The sequence below is a fragment of the Vicugna pacos genome, chromosome 3 (assembly GCF_048564905.1).
Source record: "Vicugna pacos chromosome 3, VicPac4, whole genome shotgun sequence".
NCBI lineage: Eukaryota > Metazoa > Chordata > Mammalia > Artiodactyla > Camelidae > Vicugna > Vicugna pacos.
The window spans coordinates 84,027,296-84,034,427 of NC_132989.1; the positions used below are offsets into that span (position 1 = coordinate 84,027,296).

Here is a 7,132-nt window from a genome sequence, read left to right on the forward strand (position 1 = left end):
GCAGTAATCTCTGGCAGCTGCTAGAGAAGAGACATAATTGCCTCCTACCACCCCCCTAACTTTTTAGAATAGAACTCTGAAAGCATGATAAGAGGGGCTGAAGATGTGTGAACAACCTCAAAATAACTTTGTCTACTTCCATCACCCAGGCTTTAATTAACCACAGTTCATACTTCTTCAGAGGCTTAAGATGATGCACGTTAAAGAACTTAATAAAGAGGGAAGACCGTACAAATGGCATAGGTTACTATACGTTGTTTTTATCCTCTTATCCAACTCAGGGGCCTTTCAGGGCTGTTGCCGTAGAAGCTTGCTTTTTCGTCTAGCTGCGATGAGGTGGAATTGGAGGAGAACTGGATTTTCTTCTGGCAATTTTGGGAGAGAATTTTTTAAGTGGAAGATATGTGAGTGCAGATGGAAGATAAAATTTGGACACGTACCACTGATTTTTTTTCTATGCCTTAAAGTCCTTTTTCCCATGTAAATGAATTCCTCAAAAAGTTAGAAACCACCATCAGTTTTCCTAAAAGGGAATTTTCAGTCTTTTCCCATTTTTCTGTGAAGTTCAGCTATCTTTCTCACTGCAGGATTTGGAAGCAGAACTGTACAAATGCACTATCGTACGTTTTCTGGCTGTTCTCCGAGTGGCAAAATGGGAGCAAAGGAGCACGGTTGGAGGCAGGCTGTTGGTGACACAGATTGAGCTGGTCTGCTTTTACATTATAAATAAAAATGCCTGTTGTTGCATACGAGCTTTGGGTGCATTTAAAAAAATCTGAAAAAAATATTCTGATATAGACATTCTTCTGCTTAGTCTAAACTAATTCATCAAATACTCTAATCATAAATTGTCAGAAATTTTTAGAAAGTCAGAGGGCCTTAACACATTCGAATTTATTCAATCAAAGCCAGAGGCCAATTTTTGTTGTTAACCCCTCTCTACTTTTTTTTCCATCCCTACCTCAAGCCTGAAACTCCACACATCATACTGGTTCTGATTCCTATAGAAGTTGTAAGATACCCCTTGCTCTCCCTTCCTCTTCCTTCATCCCATGATTCCATTTCACTGATGTTGCACAATCTCTTATCATTTCATTTTCTAGCACATCATGTTATGTTATGGTTGATGATTGAAGGTTAATGAGTGTGGACATGAAGAACAAAACAAGCTTACGTCACAGGCCTTGTGAGCCCTGGAACATGGTTGTAGGCTTCTTGTAGGGGCCACGTGGATCCATGGGTATATCGGCTTGTGAGTTGATTGCTCCTGCCTCAAAAGTTCACCACTGCATTGGGACCATTAATTTATCCAAGTAGAATTATGTCAGGGGGTCTCTGAAAAAAAGGTGCTGTTCTCCTGATGAATAATGCCACACAAAAAAAGCACTGTCCCTTTATAGTTGTTTCATGGTTGTGACAAAATGAGTCTGCATCCCCCTCTCTACCCCCAGGGGATAACCTGTGTGATAAGCTGTTAAGTTTCTGATGTTCTAAACAGCCCTTCTCAAACTGTTATGAGCACCTGGATCCTCTGCAGATCTTGTTAAAATGTGGATTCTGATTCTGTAGCACTGGGGTCGGGTCTGAGACTCTCCATTTTTAACAAGCTCCATTGATAGCAACCTTTTTGGTTCATGGGCCCCACTTTGAATACCTCTATGAGATGCAGCTATGAATAAGTCCCCTGTATAGGATCTACATTAAATCCTTTGGTGGCCTATCCTGAGCCCTGGATGTGGGAAGTAGGCCTCCTTCAAGTACTTTAGGACACTGAGAACTGTTGCTAAATCTTAAAAATTATTTAGTTGACTATTTAGAATATAGTTATTTGTAGTGTATATTTCAGGAAAAAGTCATATTGTGCATTTTTGCTCATCAATGTACTTAAGCATATGACTTGCAGTTTAGTAACACCAATCATCTTCACCTTGTTAGAACTGCTAATATGCATTCTCTTCGTCCACAGAATAAGTTATCTTTCTGTGAAACATTCGTATTTGGGGTGATGAACAATAATGTTCCTTTGGTACTGACAGTGAGCCCACAAGTGGATCTAGAGCAAGCATCAGTTGGTGGCCTTGTGGTCTTTTTCAGCCTCAGTCTACACGTTACTTGGAGTCTGATTATCCAAGTCTGTCTCTGTTTCTTCCCTTTAAAAAGTGGGTGACTTACAAATATTTTCCTTTATCCTCCTCCAAAATGATTCCAATTTCCAATGAGTGTATATGTGTGTGTCAGGGGTGGGAATTGAGGGTGGGGCTCTCTATGTGTTCACCAACCTAGAAGCTCTCTGAACAATCTTTCAGGTTTTTATGGAGGCTTCATTACAGAGGCATGATTGATCACATCATTGGCCATTGATTGAACTCTTATCTCCAGCTCCTCTCCCCTCCCTGAAGGTCAGGGGGTGTGACTGAAAGTTTCAACACTAATCACGTGGCTGTTTCTCCTGGCAACCAGCCCCCATCCTTAGGTAAAGTCCAAATGTCACTTCATTAACAACAAATGACACTGTTAACAGATCTCATCATTTAGGAGACTTGAAAAGTTTTAAAAGCTCTGTGCCAGGAAGAGTGGAAGATGACCAGATATGTATTTCTTATTGTAAATCATACTATCACATTCCCACCCCAATGATGGAATCTGTATCCATGTGTGAGAATTGGTTAGTTGAATCAACTTCTACCAGCTCCAAGTTTAAATCAAAGAAAGCAGGTTCATTGTTTACCTTATTCCCATGACTTAAGAGGAAAGCATATTGAATTTTCCTTTTCCTTCCTTTTATCCTCAGAAGCAGTGGGGATAGACCCCAGATTACAGATCTCTAGAGGAACGATAACCCCAGTCCTTCCACTCCCATCTCATCTGCCTCCTTCCCTAAGCCTTTAGCAGGTTAGAGAGGGCCCCGCAGGGCTGCTGTCGGGAGGTGGAGAAAGAAATTTGCTAAATCTCCAGGCAGTCTGTGGAGTCTGTGGTCTGTGGTAAGCAGGAGGGTAAAGGCAGGTGGTTGGGGAGTGAGGGAGGATCCATGCTGTCATTTTCACAGCTTGTAGGGCTAGGAGGGTGGTCCCCCAGGCCGGTAGCCTGTGGGCAGGGAAGTTTTGAGCAGATACCTGTGAGTGGGCTTGGAGAGAGGGCGTGCGAGGGTCTAATGTGGTTGGAGTTCTTGACACAAGTGAGCCATGGTTCTGGTGCTCCTCACGCTTACCTGATGGAGTGCTCACTACAGAAGCTCCGTGAGGCTGGTCCTCATGGCTACATTTTACAGGGAGGAATCCACAGCTGAGAGACTAAAGCAAAATGCTTGGACCACTGAACTGGTAAGTAGCAGAGTCAGTATTTGAACCCAGGTCTGTTTTACTCCAAATTCCTTGAAATCCTACCCTGCAAAGCAGGGCATTATGGGAAGTAGTAAAGCCCTTTGTAACCTAAGGCAAGTGAATGAGATATCAGGTAGGCTGAGGTCCAGGTGCCAAAACTGCTTCTGTTTATAGTTTACATTTTTAAAAAATCCACAATATCCTAACACACCTGTTGGTGGTTGAGAGACTAGTTTTTGCAGAAAACTAATGAAGTGCCTTTTTAGAATTCCTTTTGTGCTCTGCAGAACTGGATTTCTAGACGTCATCTGGTATGCAGCTAGCTGCAATAGCACCTCTTGGGTATGCAAGGAGTCAGTGGTGTGGATGGCACACCCTTTGATGCCGGGGGCCAGGACCTCCCACAGGATGTTTTTAAGAAGATCATAGACAGCAGCTCAGCTTCTCTGTGGCCAGACCACAAAATGCTACGGTTTTCTTAAAGTCCCGGAATCCCAAAGGGTGTAGGCCATCCCTGTGAAAGAATGCTGAGCTCTAAAATCTTAAGGGAGGGACCAAATCCCTTGGGGATATAGACACATTTATCCACGTGAGGGAATTTGAGTGGTAGTGGAATTCCTTAAATGTTCATTACATGGAATTGGAGTTTGCAGGTGTAGAAGTTATCTATGCCAGTGTGGGTCAAACCTTACTGTGCAAAGGAATCACCTGGGGAATTTTGTTAAAATGCAGATTCTGTTTTCCTGGGTCTGGGTTGGGGCCTGAGATCCTTCGTAGCTCAAATGCTCAGGGAATGCTGATGCTGCTGGTCTGTGGACCACACTTTGAGCAGCAAGTGTTTTATCTATATGCATTTTCCTGGTTCCCCTTCTTTAAGCTCAATCGAGATTCACCTACTTTGAGATAAATTTACGGGAAGCAGAATAGACAAGAAAAAGGAGCGTGAGGAATCTTCTGAATAGATCTTGAGGAATCTCTATTGCAGCGTATTTTAGATGTGAAGAGGTGTTGTGAGGACAGCGATGAAAATGTGGCAGTGGCTTGTAGTCAAATAAGCTTTAGAAATGTTGGGTTGAAAAGTTCAATCGATTTCTTTATTTCATGACTTCTCAGAACCTTTAATTGTCTAATGTTCCTTGTGACTTTCATAGTGGAACTTTTCTCGAATTCACTAGCCAAAAAAATACTTTTTTTGAGGACCATATTAAGAGTATAATGTTCACCGAGACTGGTTGTTTCAGACATTGTCATAGGGGACTATATGAGAGAAGAAACTCCTCTAAACTACTATGTAAAAATGAAACTGGTCTTATTCTCTATAGACTAGTAACTCTAAAGTAAGTTAAACTTTAGAAATAAAAACAAGATGAGCTAGGGGATGGATTGACTGTGGGTTCCATGCACGTAGAATGCCAGGCATATGACTTTGGAGAGGGAGAACTGATATAAATGGAAGAGGAAGGAGTTAAAAAGTAGAAATATTTTAGATCAACAGGGATATGGGGGCAGGAAGGAATCAATTAGAAAATGCTTGTTTATGGGGAGGAGTTAGTTAAGGGGCTTAATCTATCAGGCTAGCAAGGGTAGGGTGTGGAGAAATCTGGAATACAGGTATTGTGCAAACTCCAGGCACTTGTAACTTTTTTGGTATGCCTGAGGATTGAGCCCTTCTCCTTTTGGGGGAAGTTCTTGATCTGATGGGGTGGAGCCTTCTCTCATAGAGAAGCTGAGCACAGCATGTTTTCTTAACTTACTTTGCAGCTAGGTTCCAGGTACATTGACCTGGGCTTCCTTGATCAGAAGTGCCTTTCCTAAATGTTAGCCCAGAACAAAAACAGGTACCTGGTGGACCCTATTCTGATGAGGATGGGACAACAGTGACAGAACGTTTAGTTTCTAGAGGCAACAGAGACTGTGGTTCCATAGCCAGCATCCAGTGTCAGCTATGCACACAGTACCAGTTGCAGGGTGTGTGCCCTGTGGGGTGGCAGCAGTACTTCACTGGACCAGTCCTGTGACTCAAGTTGGGGCATTATTCTTGGTGGGGAGCCTTAGCCTGGTTCCACACCATCCTAAGAAATATGGGCTTCCCACTTTTCATAACCTCTTTTTCTGCTTAAACAAACAAGAGTTGGTTTCTGTTTCTTGTGGCTTAGAATCCTGACAGACACAGAGGATGAATGGAAGCTCTCAAATCAGCTTCAGATAGCCCCAGATAGCATTTTAATCTGAATTCTAGGGTGGACTTGGGGGTTTATAAAGGAAGGTCTGTGTGGCTTGAGAGTTGAAGTCAGAGGCATCCCAGGAGTCCTGTGAACCAGTTAGGTGACAAGAAAGGTGAAGAAATGAATATTACTGAGTGAGCACTCACAAAGTACCAACTAGATGCTCTCTCTTATCTATATTTTTCTCACAATAATCTTGTGAAATAGATGTTATTTTGCAGAACGGGAAGCTGAGATATAGGGTGTATAATCAGTTGTCCCAATAGTAAGTGTTGGAGCTGCCATTCCAGATAAGGGCTGTCCGACTTCAGTTATCATTACGTCAGGACAATGGGTCCACAGTTATTTGCAGAGCACCTTCCATGTGTCAGACATGGCGATAACCCTGGGCAATAGCTGCCTCTGTGGAAGTTAAGATCTGGTATAGGAGATACACATTAAAGTAACTACAAACCAGGAAGGAGAGCTAAAATGAGAATATGTAACAGGGAAGCCTGACCTTGATACAGATGTGTAGAGAGGAAGTAGTTTCCCTGAAGGGTGCCCTTTGGGGTTTTAAGGGCTGGGTAGGAGATAACTAGGTTGAATGGAGGAGGAAGAAGGACTTTCCTAGGAGGGAAAACGAAGTACAAACCAGACATATCCCATGCTTGGTTAGTACCCTGAGATTTCCCGTGGTGTAACACACTGCTTTTGTGGATTCAACGGTCATCTTCTCTATTAAAGGCAGATACAGGAGAGCAATGAAAGAAAAAGGGTGGGAGCTTCAAAGTTGTAGTAGAAGATGGAAGAAAAACCTTGTTCTTGGGGGAAGTGGTCCTGGAAACACCTGTTTGCACAAGGCCTGTCTTGTTCTGTCTTGAGTAATAAGCATCCCACTGATTTCTGAATAGAGAATGAGATATAGGGCTGAACACGAGACCCCACCCCTCTTCCCTGCCACAATAGTGCCAAGCTTTTTGCTGGGTGCTGAAAGTAGGCAGGCACCAGACAGGGAGGAAAGAGAGGGTGCACAATTTATGGGGAGGCCTGTTAACCCACTTCTGCATGGACTTAAAATAGTCAGATGAATTGACCTACTGGGTTCTATTTCTCTGGAAACTGCTTTTTTTTTTTCCTTCTGGGGGATGCTCCTTGTCAAGGGACATGTTGCAGAATGATATTGGAAAATATTATTCTTAATTTATTTATAGCAAATTTGGGGGGATCTAAATATAAGGTCCAGATATTTTTTAAAAGCTAAAATCATCAATTTCTGTATATTAGAATCCTACGTGACAGTTAAGGCTCAGCTTCAACATCACTTCTCCAAGAAGCCTTCCTTGATTATATCAAGCAGAAGTCATATCTCACCTCTTTGGACCTTCCCATACTCTGGGCACACACACACCATCTTTTTTACATGGTAGTTATTTGGGTCCATGTTTTATCTTTGCAGCCCCATTGCAAGTTTGTTGAGTAGAGGAATTATATATCATATGGCATTGTAATATCCAAAGTGTTTGTGCACCAGATCTGCTCTCTGAAAAATTTGTGAGCAGAATGGAAACTGAATGTTGCTTTTCAGTAAAAGCTTTTTTATCTTGT

The 7,132-nt window shown here is 42.4% G+C and overlaps 1 long non-coding RNA gene across 1 annotated transcript; it reads left to right on the top strand.

Annotated features, from left to right (window-relative positions):
- Nucleotides 1–293: 293 nt before the first annotated feature.
- LOC140695689 (uncharacterized) lies at nt 294–752 on the top strand. Its single transcript, XR_012071480.1, has 2 exons — nt 294–404; nt 588–752. It is a non-coding gene; the product is annotated as an uncharacterized lncRNA (long non-coding RNA).
- The last annotated feature ends 6,380 nt before the right edge of the window (nt 753–7,132 follow it).